The sequence below is a fragment of the Arachis duranensis genome, chromosome 3, assembly GCF_000817695.3.
Source record: "Arachis duranensis cultivar V14167 chromosome 3, aradu.V14167.gnm2.J7QH, whole genome shotgun sequence".
Classification (NCBI taxonomy): Eukaryota; Viridiplantae; Streptophyta; class Magnoliopsida; order Fabales; family Fabaceae; genus Arachis; species Arachis duranensis.
In genome coordinates, this window is record NC_029774.3 from 67,650,691 (window position 1) to 67,666,779 (window position 16,089).

Sequence of the window (16,089 nt, forward strand, 5' to 3'; positions counted from 1 at the left end):
TGACAGGGTGCGTTGAACATTTCCACTTAGAGGATGGGAGGTAGCCACTGACAACAGTGAAACCCTTGCATAAGCTTGCCATGGAAAGGAGGAAGAAAGATTGGATGAAGACAGTAGGAAAGCAGAGAGACGGAAGGGAAGGCATCTTCATACGCTTATCTGAAATTCCTACCAATGAATTACATAAGTATCTCTATCTTAATCTTTATGTTTTATGCGTTTATCACTATACCCATTTGAGTTTGCCTGACTAAGATTTACAAGGTGACCATAGCTTGCTTCATACCAACAATCTCTGTGGGATCGACCCTTACTCGCGTAAGGTTTATTACTTGGACGACCCAGTACACTTGCTGGTTAGTTGTGCGAAGTTGTGTTTATGCCATGGTATTGAACACCAAGTTTTTGAATTCATTACCGGGGATTATTTGATTTGTGAAAAGTATTGATCACAATTTCGTGCACCAATCTACAACGCATTAGATCAAGAAATTCAAAAATATGAACAAGAACTCGAAAAATGCAAGCATTGTCAGCAAATAAGGACATAGATCCAATCCCTCAAGAAGGCCATCGAAGCAATGAAATCAACACAACAACCAAAACCATCAGAGTTCAGCCAGCTAAGCGTGGTGGACAAATCAGGTGAAGAAAAAATTTCAGAAAATAAAACAATTGCTGAAATTATCAAAAAATCCACCCAAGATAAAAAATATTATGTAATTTATAATGGCCACATGAAGGGAGTATATGATGCCTGGGAAAAAGCAGCACCATTTACACATCAATCAAGGATAATTCATAAAGAAGGGTTTTTAACACTGGACGAAGCAAAGGAATCCTTCAGGGAATATGAAGCTCTTCATCCAGAGCAAACCCTAAAAAGAGCAGATAAAGCTCCAATTCAAACCCAGAGAACAGGGATAATAAGAACATTCCTACAAGGACTGAAATCAAGAAAAAGAAAAGGGTCTGTAGAACAAATCTTAGAGAAACCCTTAACATAGTCCTAAATTGGACTGAAGAAAAAAGGGCAATCTTGGGATATTATCTTATTGCCAAAGAACAGCTAACAAAGCTGGTTATATTTTCAGATGCTTCCCCATCTGACACCTATCAGTTTTTCCAGTTTGGATTAATTGATACAATTTTAACTTTTAATGATCTAAAAATTATTAGTGAGTTTCCTGCAGGATTCATTGATGAAGTAAAGAGATTTAAAAATATGATTGACAATGTAAATCCAAGGGATATATCCCTAAAATTTACAAACAGTCAACCTATTTTTAATGAAGAAGAAGAATGCTTTGTTCCAGCATACCAAGTAATATTCATGTCCATTTTTCTAGAAAATTTTCAACCAATTGATCAAATTCAAGATTTAACAAGTTACAGTCATGAAGGAAGACTAGCCAGCACATTAGCAAGGGTTTTTGAAAGAACTCAAAAAATAACGAAGGAATTTTGCACAAGAATTAATTATAAAAGTAGGAATCTCACACAAGGATTAATTATAAAAGTAGAAATACTCTGCTTGTGTCCAGTAAAAGAAATGAAATTGAAGAAAGAGAGATGAGACTCTTGGTGGAATTTAAATCAGCATTCTACAACTTATCTGGAATTTTAGAAAAGCTCCCTGAAGGGATAAAGAGGAATCTCTGCTATTTAATAAAAGACAGAGAAGACCACAAGTGCCAGCTATGTGCCTCAGAGATATATGAAGAAAGCAATAATAAAACGGAATCAACCCACATGATAAAGGAAGAAGACAACGCATCTGAAGGTCACATGATGAAAGAGGAGGACAGCACATCTGAAGCATCTCTCAACATTATTGCATAGTGACGTAAGCACTTAGGTCATAAAGCACCAACAATGTAGCTGGTGCAAGATAGCAAGCAATGACGTAAGCAATGACGTCATAAGAAGGGTAAGGATGGGAATTGTCCATCAAACCCAACTATTATAAATAGGTTGCTTAGGCAATTGTAGAAGGTATCAGACAATAGAAAGCAGGAGGCTAAGAGTACTCATATGCTAGGAGAGCAAGGAGGAAGCTGCCGAGGCGATTCTATAGTCTGAAGAAGAATTCCCTTAGAGAAAACCAATTCTAAACTCCCCTCTGGAGTTAGTATCTACAATCTCCCCTCTGGAGATAAAAACATCTTCTGTAAAATATACTAAATAAAGGAAGTTTTTCTCCAGAAAGGTACGCCTTTATCCTAATCTCTTAGTTGTGAATTATTTAGAAAGCTTAGAATTAACAAAAGAATCTGATTATTATAGATTAACTGCTTTATTAGATAATGAAAAACAGGCTGTTCTAAAAACAGAATTAAATCTCAAATCAAATGAAAATTTTAATAAACAAAATCTTTTAAAAAGAAGTTTTTAATAGAAAAAATATAATATACTATAGAAAAATTCAACTTGAAGCCCCTATAAAGATAAAATCCGACAATGGAGAACTTGAAATAGCTTTGATAAATGATGAAGAATTGAGTAAACAGATTGAGAAAATTAAGGATCAACAAAAAATAAATGTTAAATTCAATGCCCATCTTGGATATGCTATACCTTTATCAACTGAAAACCTTGGAAGATCTATAAGTTTGGCTTATAAATTTCATAGAAATAATCTAATGGAACAAGACGATGAACCTTTTTCAATTACATATGCAATAAATTATGCTTTAACAAATAGCCATCATAGTATAATATTTAAAAACAGAGAAAGAATTTATGTTGATGAATTATTTCAGAAAATTGTAAAAACAGAAATACCAAAATATAAAGCTATTGAAAACCCAGTTCTATTATTAAAAGAACCATCAAGAAAATTAGTTTCATCGAATTTTCAAATAAGAGAATCTAAAATTAATAGCCCTTTAAGTTTATCCAAGTTAAAGATTAAAGAAGAAAATTCTGAAATAAATGAATTAACAAAAAAGGTCGAAAAATTAAATGAAACCCTAAACATTAAATTATGACAATAAATAAAGAAAAAATATATGTAACTTATCAAGACAAGAAACAAGAGCTCTTTGAAAGAGAAAATCGGTTGAATTATTTACAGTTTTCTGAAATAAATCAAAGAGCACTTGAAGCTCTAAAAATAATCTATGACAAGTTAAAAAGAGAAGTCGAAGAGCTAGAAAAATTAATAGAATCTCTAGAAAATAGTGATAATCAATGATAGAGTTTGCAGAAATTTTAAAATAAATAATGAAGCATAAAAAGATTGAAAAATCAGAAAATAAAATAAAAAGAAAAAGGGCGAAAAAAATGAAGTTGAAAAATTAAAAAGATATTTAGAAACAACAGAAAGTGTAGAAATAAAAGAAGTTTTTGAGGATTTAAGAAATTATATTAAAGAAAAAGACAAACAGATAAAATATTTTATATACAATAATCCATGCAAAAAAGAATATTATAAACTAAAACAAGATTGAAAAACTATAAAAATCAGAATTATAAATACTAGTAATACGGTCAATACTTTTTATTATGAATTGGAAAATTATTCGAAGAGTTAATAGAAATTTCGAAAAAGAAAATTAAAAGAAAAGACGACTTTAAAAATTGGTCTCAGAGCCAAGTTAACGATTAAGCGTAACACTTTCTCTTTAAGCAACACTTTTAGTGATACGCTTTTAAATCAAAATCTGTAAATCTGTACAAAAATGCATCTGTACAGTAGATGGACCCTTTTTTGTTCCCTTGCAAGAGCAGGGACAAGAATATTCTTGTTGAAGCAGACCCTGAACCTAAAAGGACTTTGAAGAGGAAACTAAGAGAAGCTAAATTACAACAATCCAGAGACAACCTTACAAAAGTTTTCGAAAAGGAAGAGGAGATGGCAGCCAAAAATAATAATGCAAGAAGGATGCTTGGTGATTATACTACACCTACTTCCAAGTTTGATGGAAGAAGCATCTCAATCCCTGCCATTGGAGCAAACAATTTTGAGCTGAAACCTCAACTAGTTGCTCTACTGCTACAGAACTGCAAGTTCCATGGACTTCCATCAGAAGATCCCTACCAGTTTTTAACTGAGTTCTTGAAGATTTGTGAGACTGTTAAGACTAATGGAGTAGATCCTGAAGTCTACAGGCTCATGCTTTTCCCTTTTGCTGTTAGAGACAGAGCTAGAATATGGTTGGACTCACAACCTAAAGATAGCCTGGACTCTTGGGATAAGCTGGTCATGACCTTCTTGGCTAAGTTCTTTCCTCCTCAAAAGGTGAGCAAGCTTAGAGTGGATGTTCAGACCTTCAAACAAAAAGATGGTGAATCCCTCTATGAAGCTTGGGAAAGATACAAGCAGATGACCAAAAGGTGTCCTTTTTGACATGCTTTCAGAGTGGACCATTTTGGATATATTCTATTATGGTCTATCTGAGTTTTCTAAGATGTCACTGGACCATTCTGCAGGTGGATCCATTCACCTAAAGAAAACACCTACAGAATCTCAAGAACTTATTGCATGGTTGCAAATAACCAATTCATGTACACTTCTGAGAGGAATTCTATGAATAATGGGATGCCTCAGAGGAAGGAAGTTCTTGAGATTGATGCTCTGAATGCTATATTGGCTCAGAACAAAATGATGACTCAGCAAGTCAACATGATTTCTCAAAGTCTGAATGGATGGCAAAATGCATCCAACAGTACTAAAGAGGCATCTGCTGAAGAAGAAGCCTATGATCCTGAGAACCCTGCAATAGCAGAGGTAAATTACATGGGTAAACCTTATGGAAACACCTATAATTTCTCATGGAGAAATCATCCAAATTTCTCATGGAAGGATCAACAGAAGCCTCAACAAGGCTTTAATAATGGTGGAAGAAACTGGCTTAACAATAGCAAGCCTTTTCCATCATCTTCTCAACAACAGACAGAGAATTCTGAGCAAAGCTCCTCTAGCTTAAAAAATATAGTCTCTGATCTGTCTAAGGCCACTTTAAGTTTCATGAGTGAAACAAGGTCCTCCGTCAGAAATTTGGAGGCACAAGTGGGCCAGCTGAGTAAGAAAATCACTGAAACTCTTCCTAGTACTCTCCCAAGTAATACTAAAGAGAATCCAAAAAGAGAGTGCAAGGCCATTGATATAATCAAAATGGCCGAACCTAGAGAGGAAGGGGAGGATGTGAATCCCAATGAGGAAGACCTCATGGGACGTCTCCCAGACAAGAAGGAGTTCCCTATTGAGGACCTAAAGGAATCTGAGGCTCATATAGAGACCATAGAGATTCCTTTAAACCTCCTTCTGCCATTCATGAACAAGTTGCTCAATATCTAGGAGCTATCATGAAGCTGAATGCCAAGTTGTTTGGTAATGAGACTTGGGAAGATGCACCTCCCTTGCTCGTTAGTGAACTAGATACATGGATTCAACAAACTTTACCTCAAAAGAAACAATATCCTGGTAAATTCCTAATACCCTGTACCATAGGCACCATGATCTTTGAGAAGGCTCTGTGTGACCTGGGGTCAGGTATAAATCTTATGCCACTCTCTGTAATGGAGAAACTAAGGATCTTTGAGGTACAGGCTACCACATTCTCATTACAAATGGCAGACAAGTCAGTAAGACAAGCTTATGGATTGGTAGAGGACATGTTAGTAAAGGTTAAAGGCCTTTACATCCCTGCTGATTTCATAATCTTAGACACTAGAAAGGAGGAGGATGAATGCATCATCCTTGGAAGACCCTTCCCAGCCACAGAGGAGAGCTAGTCCTTCAATTAAATAGGGACTACCTTGTGTTTAAAGTTCATGGATATTCCTCTACAACCATAGAGAGGAAGCATGAAAAGTTTCTCTCAATACAGAGTTAAACAAAGCCCCCACAATCAAACTCTAAGTTTGGTATTGAACACCCACATTCAAACTCTAAGTTTGGTGTTGGGAGTCCACAACATTGACCTGATCACCTGTGAAGCTCCATGAGAGCATACTGTAAAGCTAGTGACATTAAGGAAGCGCTTATTGGGAGGCAACCCAATTTTTATTTATCTAATTTTATTTTTATTTTATTTTTTCTTTTATGTTTTATTAGGTTCATGATCATGGGGAGCCACAAAACAAATACTAAAATTAAAAACAGAATCAAAAACAACAGAAGAAACAGCACACCCTAGAGGAATAGCTTATTGGCGTTTGAACGCCAGTAAGAAGCATCTGGCTGGCGTTCAACGCCAGAACAGAGCATGAATCTGCCGTTGAACGCCAGAAACAAGCAACAATCTGGCTTTTAAATGCCAGGATTACACCTTGAGGAGAGCTGGCGTTAAACACCAGAAACAAGCATGGAACTGGCGTTCAACGCCAGAAACATGCTGCAAACTGGCGTTGAACACCCAAGACAAGCATAGAACTGGCGTTTAAGGCTAGAAACAAGCATCAATCTGGAGTTAAACGCCAGGATTGCATGCAGAGGGCATTTTACACGCCTCATTGATGCAGGACTGATAATCCTTGACACCTCAGGATCTGTGGACCCCACAGGATCATCTCAGGATATGTGGACCCCATAGGATCCCTACCTACCTCAATTTACCTTCTCTCTTCTTCACACAATCCAATAACACTCTTCCCCAAAAACCCTTCACCAATCACCTCAATCTCTCTTCCCCATCACCTCTTCACCACTCACATCCATCCACTCTTCCCCATAAACCCCACCTACCTTCAAATTCAAAATCCCTTTCCCATCCAAACCCACCTAATATGGATGAACCTTAACCCCTCTCCCTCCACTATATAAACCCCTCTATCCTTCTTCATTTTCACACAACACAACCCTCTCTTCTCCCCCTTGGCCAAATACACACCTCTCTCCTTCTCCTCCATTTTTTTCTTCTTCTTCTTCTCTTCTTTCTTCTCTTGCTCGAGGGCGAGCAATATTCTAAGTTTGGTGTGGTAAAAGCATAGCTTTTTTGTTTTTCCATAACCACTTATGGCACCTAAGGCCGGAGAAACCTCTAGAAAAAGGAAAGGGAAGACAAAAGCTTCCACCTCCGAGTCATGGGAGATGGAGAGATTCATCTCAAAGGTCCATCAAGACCACTTCTATGAAGTTGTGGCCAAGAAGAAAGTGATCCCTGAGGTCCCTTTAAAGCTCAAGAAAAATGAGTATCCGGAGATCCGACATGAGATCCAAGGAAGAGGTTGGGATGTTTTGACCAACCCCATTCAACAAGTCAGAATCCTAATGGTTCAAGAGTTTTATGCCAATGCATGGATCACTAGGAACCATGATCAAAGTATGAACCCGAATCCAAAGAATTATCTTATAATGGTTCGGGGGAAATACTTAGATTTCAGTCCAGAAAATGTGAGGTTGGCATTCAACTTGCCTATGATGCAAGGAGATGCACACCCCTACACTAGAAGGGTCAACTTTGATCATAGGTTGGACCAAGTTCTTATGGACATATGTGTGGAAGGAGCTCAATAGAAAAGAGACTTAAAAGGCAAGCCGGTTCAATTAAGAAGACTGAACCTAAAGCCTGTGGCTAGAGGATGGTTGGAGTTCATCCAACGCTCCATCATCCCCACTAGCAACCGATCCGAAGTTACTGTGGATCGGGCCATCATGATCCATAGAATCATGATTGGAGAGGAAGTAGAAGTTCATGAAGTCATCTCTCTTGAATTCTACAAAATAGCCGAAAAGTCCTCCACCATGGCAAGGCTAACTTTTCCTCATCTTATTTGCCATCTATGCTACTCAGCTGGAGTTATCATAGAAGGAGACATTCTCATTGAAGAGGATAAGCCCATCACTAAGAAGAGGATGGAGCAAACAAGAGAGCCCATTCATGGATCTCAAGAGACACATGAGGAAGCTCATCATCAAGAAATCACTGAGATACCTCAAGGGATGCATTTTCCTCCAAACAACTATTGAGAACAACTCAACACTTCTCTAGAAGACTTGAGTTAATGAATTTCGAAATTATCCTTGAATTTAGTTTAGTTATATTGATGTGGTGACAATACTTTTTGTTTTCTGAATAAATGCTTGGACAGTGCAAATTTTTTTCTTTTTGTTTATGAATGTTAAAATTGTTGGCTCTTGAAAGAATGATGAACAAGAGAAATGTTATTGATGATCTGAAAAATCATAAAATTGATTCTTGAAGCAAGAAAAAGCATTGAAGAACAAAGCTTGCAAAAAAAAAGTGGCGAAAATAAATATAAAAGAAAAAGAAAAAGCAAGCAGAAAAAGCCAATAGCCCTTAAAACCAAAAGGCAAGGGTAAAAGGGATCCAAGGCTTTGAGCATCAATGGATAGGAGGGCCCAAGGAAATAAAATCCAGGCCTAAGCGGCTAAATTAAGCTGTCCCTAACCATGTGCTTGTGGCATGCAGGTCCAAGTGAAAAGCTTGAGACTGAGTGGTTAAAGTTGTGATCCAAAGCAAAAAGAGTGTGCTTAAGAGCTCTGGACACCTCTAACTGGGACTTTAGCAAAGCTAAGTCACAATCTGAAAAGGTTCACCCAGTTATGTGTCTGTGGCATTTATGTATCCGGTGGTAATACTAGAAAACAAAGTGCTTAGGGCCACGACCAAGACTCATAAAAGTAGCTGTGTTCAAGAATCAACATACTTAACTAGGAGAATTAATAACACTATCTGAACTCTGAGTTCCTATAGATGCCAATCATTCTAAACATCAAAGGATAAAGTGAGATGCCAAAACTGTTCAGAAGCAAAAAAAAAGCTACAAGTCTAGCTCATCTAATTAAAACTAATATTCATTAATATTTTAGGATTTATAGTATATTCTCTTCTTTTATCCTATTTGATTTTCAGTTCCTTGGGGACAAGCAACAATTTAAGTTTGGTGTTGTGATGAGCGGATAATTTATACGCTTTTTGGCATTGTTTTTAGGTAGTTTTTAGTAGGATCTAGCTACGTTTAGGGATGTTTTTGTTAGTTTTTATGCAAAATTCACATTTTTGGACTTTTACTATGAGTTTGTGTGTTTTTCTATGATTTTACGTAATTTCTAGCTGAAATTGAGGGACCTGAGCAAAAATCTTATTCAGGCTGACAAAGGACTACTGATGCTGTTGGATTCTAACCTCCCTGCACTCGAAATGCATTTTCTGAAGCTATAGAACTCCAAATGGCGCACTTTCAACGGCGTTAAAAAGTAGACATCTAGAGCTTTCCATCAATATATAATAATCCATACTTTGTTCGAGTTCAGATGACACAAACTGGCGTTCAACGCCAGTTCCATGCTGCATTCTGGAGTAAATAAAACGCCAGAAACACGTCACAAACCAGAGTTAAACGCCAAAAACACGTTACAACTTGGCGTTTAACTCCAAAAGAAGCCTCTGCACGTGTAAAGCTTAAGCTCAGCCCAAACACACACTAAAGTGGGCCCCGGAAGTGGATTTCTGCATTTAGACTTATTTCTGTAAACCCTAGTAACTAGTCTTGTATAAATAGGACATTTTACTATTGTATTAGGGATCTTGGCATCTATCTTTGGACGTTTAGTTCTTAGACTTTGGGGGCTTGCCATTCGGCCATGCCTGGACCACTATCACTTATGTATTTTCAACGGTGGAGTTTCTACACACCATAGATTAAGGGTGTGGAGCTCTGCTGTACCTTGAGTTTTAAAGCAATTACTACTATTTTCTATTCAATTCAGCTTATTCTTATTCTAAGATATTCGTTACACTTTAACATGATGAATGTGATGATCCGTGACACTCATCATCATTCTCACCTATGAACGCGTGACTAACAACCACTTCTGTTCTACCTTAGAATGAGCGAATATCTCTTGGATTCCTTAACCAGAATCTTCGTGGTATAAGCTAGAATTATTGGCGGCCATTCTTGAGAATCTGGAAAGTCTAAACCTTGTCTGTGGTATTCTGAGTAGGATTCAGGGATTGAATGACTGTGATGAGCTTCAAACTCGCGATTGTTGGGCGTAGTGACAGACGCAAAAGAATCAATGGATTCTATTCTAACATGATCGAGAACCGACAGATGATTAGTCGTGCTGTGACAAGAGCATTTGGACCATTTTCATTGAGAGGATGGGAAGTAGCCATTGACAACGGTGATGCCCTACATACAGCTTGCCATAGAAACGAGTATGAAGGATTGAAGGAAGGTAGTAGGAAAGCAGAGATTCAACAGGGACAAAGCATCTCCATACACTTATCTGAAATTCCCACCAATGATTTACATAAGTATCTCTATCTTTATTTTATGCTTTATTTATTATTAATTTCGAAAACCTTTAACCATTATAATCTGCCTAACTGAGATTTACAAGATGACCATAGCTTGCTTCATACCAACAATCTCCGTGGGATCGACCCTTACTCACGTAAGGTTTATTACTTGGACGACCCAGTGCACTTACTGGTTAGTTGTGCGAAGTTGTGACAAAGTGTGATTCATGTTGGAGAGCGCTACCAAGTTTTTGGCATCATTGTTGATTATCACAATTTCGTGTACCAAGTTTTTGGCGCCGTTGCCGGGGATTGTTCGAGTTTGGACAACTAACGGTTCATCTTCTTGCTCAAATTAGGTAATTTTCTTTTCAAAAAGTTTTCAAAAATCTTTCAAAAAATCTTTTTCTCTTTTTTGTTTTTCTAAAGATTATTTTCGAAAAAAAATACAAAAAATTTAATAAAATCATAAAAACCAAAAAAATATTTTGTGTTTCTTGTTTGAGTCTAGTGTCAATTTTTAAGTTTGGTGTCAATTGCATGTTTTTAAAATTTATGCATTTTTCGAGAACTCATGCATGATGTTCTTCATGATCTTCAAGTGGTTCTTGGTAAGTCTTCTTGTTTGATCTTAATATTTTCTTGTTTTGTGTTTTTTGTTGTTTCTCATATGCATTTTTGAATTCTTAGTGTCTAAATATGAAAAATTTCAAAGTTTGCTGTCTTGCATGTTTTTCTTTTCTTGAAAATTTTTCAAAAATAAGTCTTGATGTTCATCTTGATCTTCAAAGTGTTCTTGGTGTTCATCTTGACATTCATAGTGTTCTTGCATGCATTAAGTGTTTTGATTCAAAATTTTCATGTTTTGGTTCATATTTGCGTTTTTCTCTCTCCTCATTAAAAATTCAAAAATCAAAAAAATATTTTTTCCTTATTTTGCTCATAATTTTCAAAAATTTGAGTTGACTTATTCAAAAATTTTTAAAACATAACTATTTCTTATAAGTCAAGTCAAATTTTTAATTTTATATTCTCGATTCCTCTTAGTTTCCATGTTAATCCCCCTTTTTGCTATCTTTTGTGATGATGAACTCTTATTGGATTTGGTTTATTTTAATGCAATTTAATGTTTGATTTTCTTTATTGTTGAACTTGTTTAATTGCACTTGGTAGTTGTTAGATCTTACTATCTTTCTTGTCATTTATTATGCTTTCCTTTTATGCCTTCCAAGTGTTTGACAAAATGCTTGGAAGGATTTTAGAGTAGAATTTTATGCTCTTGGCTTGGGAAGGTAACTTAGGAACTCTTGAGTTGCTAATGTCCAACTGATTGATGATTGGGAGCCATTAACCTTAGATCTCACTAATTGAATTGGTGGAGACCTAGGACTTATGGACTTGGATTGACATAGCTCATTTGACTCCCCCTTATTAGTTAGAGGATGACTTAATGGGGTTGATCCTTGCCAATTCTCATGTTGTGGTTAGTGACAAGGATACAGATCCTTGATCACCAACCCTTGCCAAGGCTTTTTTGTTATTTGCATTTCCTTATCATTTACTTTTCATGTCTCTTATTCCAAAAACCCCAAAACATACCTCATAGCCAATAATCATACACTTCATTGCAATCCTCGTGAGACGATGATGAATGGATATTTTATACGCTTTTTGGGGGTAATTTCATGTAGATTTGAGTATGTTTTAGTTAGTTTTTAGTAGATTTTTATTAGTTTTTAGGCAAAAATCATATTTCTGGACTTTACTATGAGTTTGTGTGTTTTTCTGTAATTTCAAGTATTTTCTGGCTGAAATTGAGGGAGCTAAGCAAAAATCTGATTTAGGCTGAAAAAGGACTGCTGATGTTGTTGGATTCTGACCTCCCTGCACTCGGAATGAATTTTTTGGAGCTACAGAGGTCCAATTGGCGCGTTCTCAATTGGGTTGGAAAGTAGACATCCAGGGATTTTCAGCAATATATAATAGTCCATACTTTGCGCGAAGATAAATGACGTAAACTGGCGTTTAACGCCAGTTCCATGTTGCAATCTGGCGTTCAGCGCCAGAAACAGGTTGTAAGTTAGAGTTCAACGCCAGAAACAGGTTACAACCTGGCGTTCAACTCCAAAAATAGCCCAGGCACATGAGAAGCTTAAGTCTCAGCCCCGCAGATACCAAGTGGGCCCCAAAAATGTATTTCTGCACTATCCATCTTAGTTTACTCATTTTGTGTAAACCTAGGCTACTAGTTTAGTATTTAAACAACTTTGAGAGACTTATTTTATATCTCATGACATTTTTGGATCTGAATTTTGTACCTTTTGACGGCATGAGTCTCTAAACTCCATTGTTGGGGGTGAGGAGCTCTGCAGCGTCTCGATAACTTAATGCAATTATTTCTGTTTTCCATTCAAACATGCTTGTTCCTATCTAAGATGTTCATTCACGCTTTACTATGAAGAAGGTGATGATCTGTGACACTCATCACCTTCCGCAATCCATGAACGTCTTCCTGACAACCACTTCCGTTCTACATTAGATTGAATGAGTATCTCTTAGATTCCTTAATCAGAATCTTCGTGGTATAAGCTAGAATCTATTGGCAGCATCCTTGAGAATCTGGAAAGTCTAAACCTTGTCTGTGGTATTCTGAGTAGGATTCTAGGATTGGATGACTGTGACAAGTTTCAAACTCGCAAGTGTTGCGCGTAGTGACAGATGCAAAAGGATCAAGGGATCTTATTCCGACATGATCGAGAACCGACAGATGATTAGCCGTGCTGTGACATAGCATTTGGACCATTTTCACTGAGAGGATGGGAAGTAGCCATTGACAACGGTGATGCCCTACATACAGCTTGCCATGGAATGAGCCTTGCATTTATGAAAGTGAGGAAGCATTATGTTGGAGGAATTCAGAGGACAAAGCATCTCCAAAACTCCAACATATTCTCCATTACTGCATAATAAGTATTTATTTCATGCTCTTTTACTTTTTACAATTAAAACTAAAAAATTATTATTGATATTATATCCTGACTAAGAATAATAAGATAACCATAGCTTGCTTCAAGCCAATAATCTCCGTGGGATTCGACCCTTACTCACGTAAGGTATTACTTGGACGACCCAGTGCACTTGCTGGTTAGTTGTGCAAAGCTGTGAGAAATAGTCCATTAATATTGGCATACACAATTTTGTGCACCAAGTTTTTGGCGCCGTTGTCGGGGATTGTTTGAATTTGAACAACTGACGATGATTTGTGTTACTTAGATTAGGAAAAAATTTGTCTTTTTGATTTAGAGTCATTAGGATTGCATCTGCTATTATTCCTTTTAAAAATTTTTCAAAAATATTATTTTTCTTTAATTGAATTTTCGTTTTCTTTATGAGTTTAGTGTCATGTTCTAAGTTTGGTGTCAATTGCATGCTTTTCTTTGTCTCTCAATTTTTCGAATTGTGTGTTCTTGTTTTTCCTTGATCTTCAAATTGTTCTTGTCAATTTTTCTTGTTTGATCTTTGGTTTGTCTTGTTTTGTGTGTTTTCGTGTTTTCCTTGTGCTTTTTCAAAATATTAGTTTTCAAAAATATTTTTTTATACAATATTAAAACACGTTACATTTATAGCTCAGTTGGCTAGAGCGTTGGCTTATGTTCTTGGCAATTGGGTATCTTCCTTTTAAATTTTTTTTTCAAAAATAATTTTTCTTTGATTAAATCTTGGGCCAAACTTTAAGTTTGGTGTTCTCTTGTTGATTTTCTTTAATTTTCGAAAATTTTATTGTGGTTTTCTAAAAATTTTAAGTTTGGTGTTCTTTCTTTTGTTCTTGTTGTTCTTGTGAGTCTTCAAAGTGTTATTGAGTCTTCTTTGTGTTTTGATCTTAAAATTTTTAAGTTTGGTATTCCTTGGTGTTTTCCCTCCAAAATTTTGAAAAACAAAGAGCATTAGATCTAAAAATTTTTAAGTCTTGGGTCTTTTGTGTGTTTTTCTCTTTCATCATAAAATTCAAAATTAAAAAAAAATTATACATATTTTTTTCTAACTATTTTTTTAAAGCCATTATTTCGAATTTTTTTCTAAAAATTTCGGATTTCATTTTTAAAATTTTAAAATTATAGCTTTTTCAAAAATATTCTAACCACTTTCTCTCTCCTCACTTTTTCGAATTTCTTCACAAAATATTTTCAAATTCTTTTTGTTTTTCTTTTTATTTTAGTTTTTATTTTATTTTATTTTATTATTTCGAAACCTCCTCTATAATAATAAAATAAATAAAATAAATTCACATCATCTCCCTTTCTCCATTATGAACTTAAGTGAAAATGAACAGTCCAAATGGACTCTGGGGTCATATGCTAACCCCACTATTGCTTTATATGGGAGTAGTATCTGTATACCCTCCATTGGAGTTAGCAGTTTTGAGTTGAATCCTCAACTCATTATCATGGTGCAGCGAAATTGCCAGTATTTCGGTCTTCAACAGGAAGAACCTACAGAGTTTCTGGCACAGTTTTTACAAATTGCTGACACAGTACATGATAAGGAAGTAGATCGGGATGTCTACAGATTGTTACTGTTTCCATTTGCTGTAAAAGACCAAGCTAAGAGATGGCTAAATAACCAACCTAAGGATAGCATAAAGACATGGAAACAGCTGTTAGAAAAATTCTTGAATCACTATTTTCCTCCAAAATGGATGACACAGCTAAGGCTGAGCATTCAAGGCTTCAAACAAGGAGATAATGAATCCCTTTATGATGTCTGGGAGAGATACAGAGAGATGCTAAGAAAATGCCTCTCTGAAATGTTTGCAGAGTGGGTGCAGTTGGACATCTTCTATTATGGGCTTATAGAAAAAGCTCAGATTTCTCTAGACCACTCATCTGGTGGATCTGTACACATGAGAAAGACAATTGAATAAGCTCAAGAGCTCATTGATATAGTTGCCAGAAATCAGCATCTGTACTTGAGCAGTGAGCCTTCTATCAACGAAGAGGCTAAAATAGTAACTGCTGAACTCAGTCCTACAGAACAAGTTACTGAATTCAATCAGCAACTGGATTTTCTAACAAAACAGCTAGCTAAATTCAATGAGATACTACAAGAAACAAGAATGGCTAATATGAATATGAAAATACAGTTGAAGCAAACAGAACAGCAGTTATCAAAACAAATATCAGAAGAATGCCAAGCAGTTCAATTAAGAAGTGGGAAAATATTAAATACCTCACTTCAAGGCAGCAAGAAGCCAAGAAATGAACAGACTACTACCCAAAATCCCTCTGAGGACAGTCAGAGCCCAGAGAGGAAAAATTCTGGCGCTCAAACGCCAGAAAATGGGTGGGAAGCTGGCGTTGAACTCCCAACCCATGCTCAGTCCTGGCGTTCAACGCCAGAAACAAGCAAGGAATTGGTGTTAAACGCCCAAAGGAAGAACATTTCTGGCGTTCAGACGCTAAAAACAGGTAAGGAGTTGGCGTCTAATGCCACTCCAGCTTACACCCCTGGCATTCAAACGCCAGTGGGAGATCAGACACATACAAGTGCTGATAGTAACCCCTCTAAAAAGGCTTCTCAACCAACATCTGTAGGCAATAAACCTACAACAACTAAGGTTGAGGAATACAACGCCAAAATGCCTTATCCTCAGAAACTCCGCCAAGCAGAACAGGATAAGCAATTTGCCCACTTTGTAGACTATCTCTGGACTCTTGAAATAAAGATTCTGTTTGCAGAGGCACTTGAGCAAATACCTTCTTATGCTAAGTTCATGAAAGAGATCTTAAGTCATAAGAAGGATTGGAGGGAAACTGAAAAAGTTTACCTCATTAAAAAATGCAGTGCAGTCATTCTGAAAAGCTTACCTGAGAAG

The 16,089-nt window shown here is 36.4% G+C and overlaps 1 non-coding gene across 1 annotated transcript; it reads right to left on the bottom strand.

Moving 5' to 3' along the window:
* Positions 1-4,249: 4,249 nt before the first annotated feature.
* On the bottom strand, positions 4,250-4,354 carry LOC127746231 (small nucleolar RNA R71). The gene has a single exon (XR_008007851.1). It is a non-coding gene; the product is annotated as a small nucleolar RNA R71 (small nucleolar RNA).
* Positions 4,355-16,089: the final 11,735 nt, after the last annotated feature.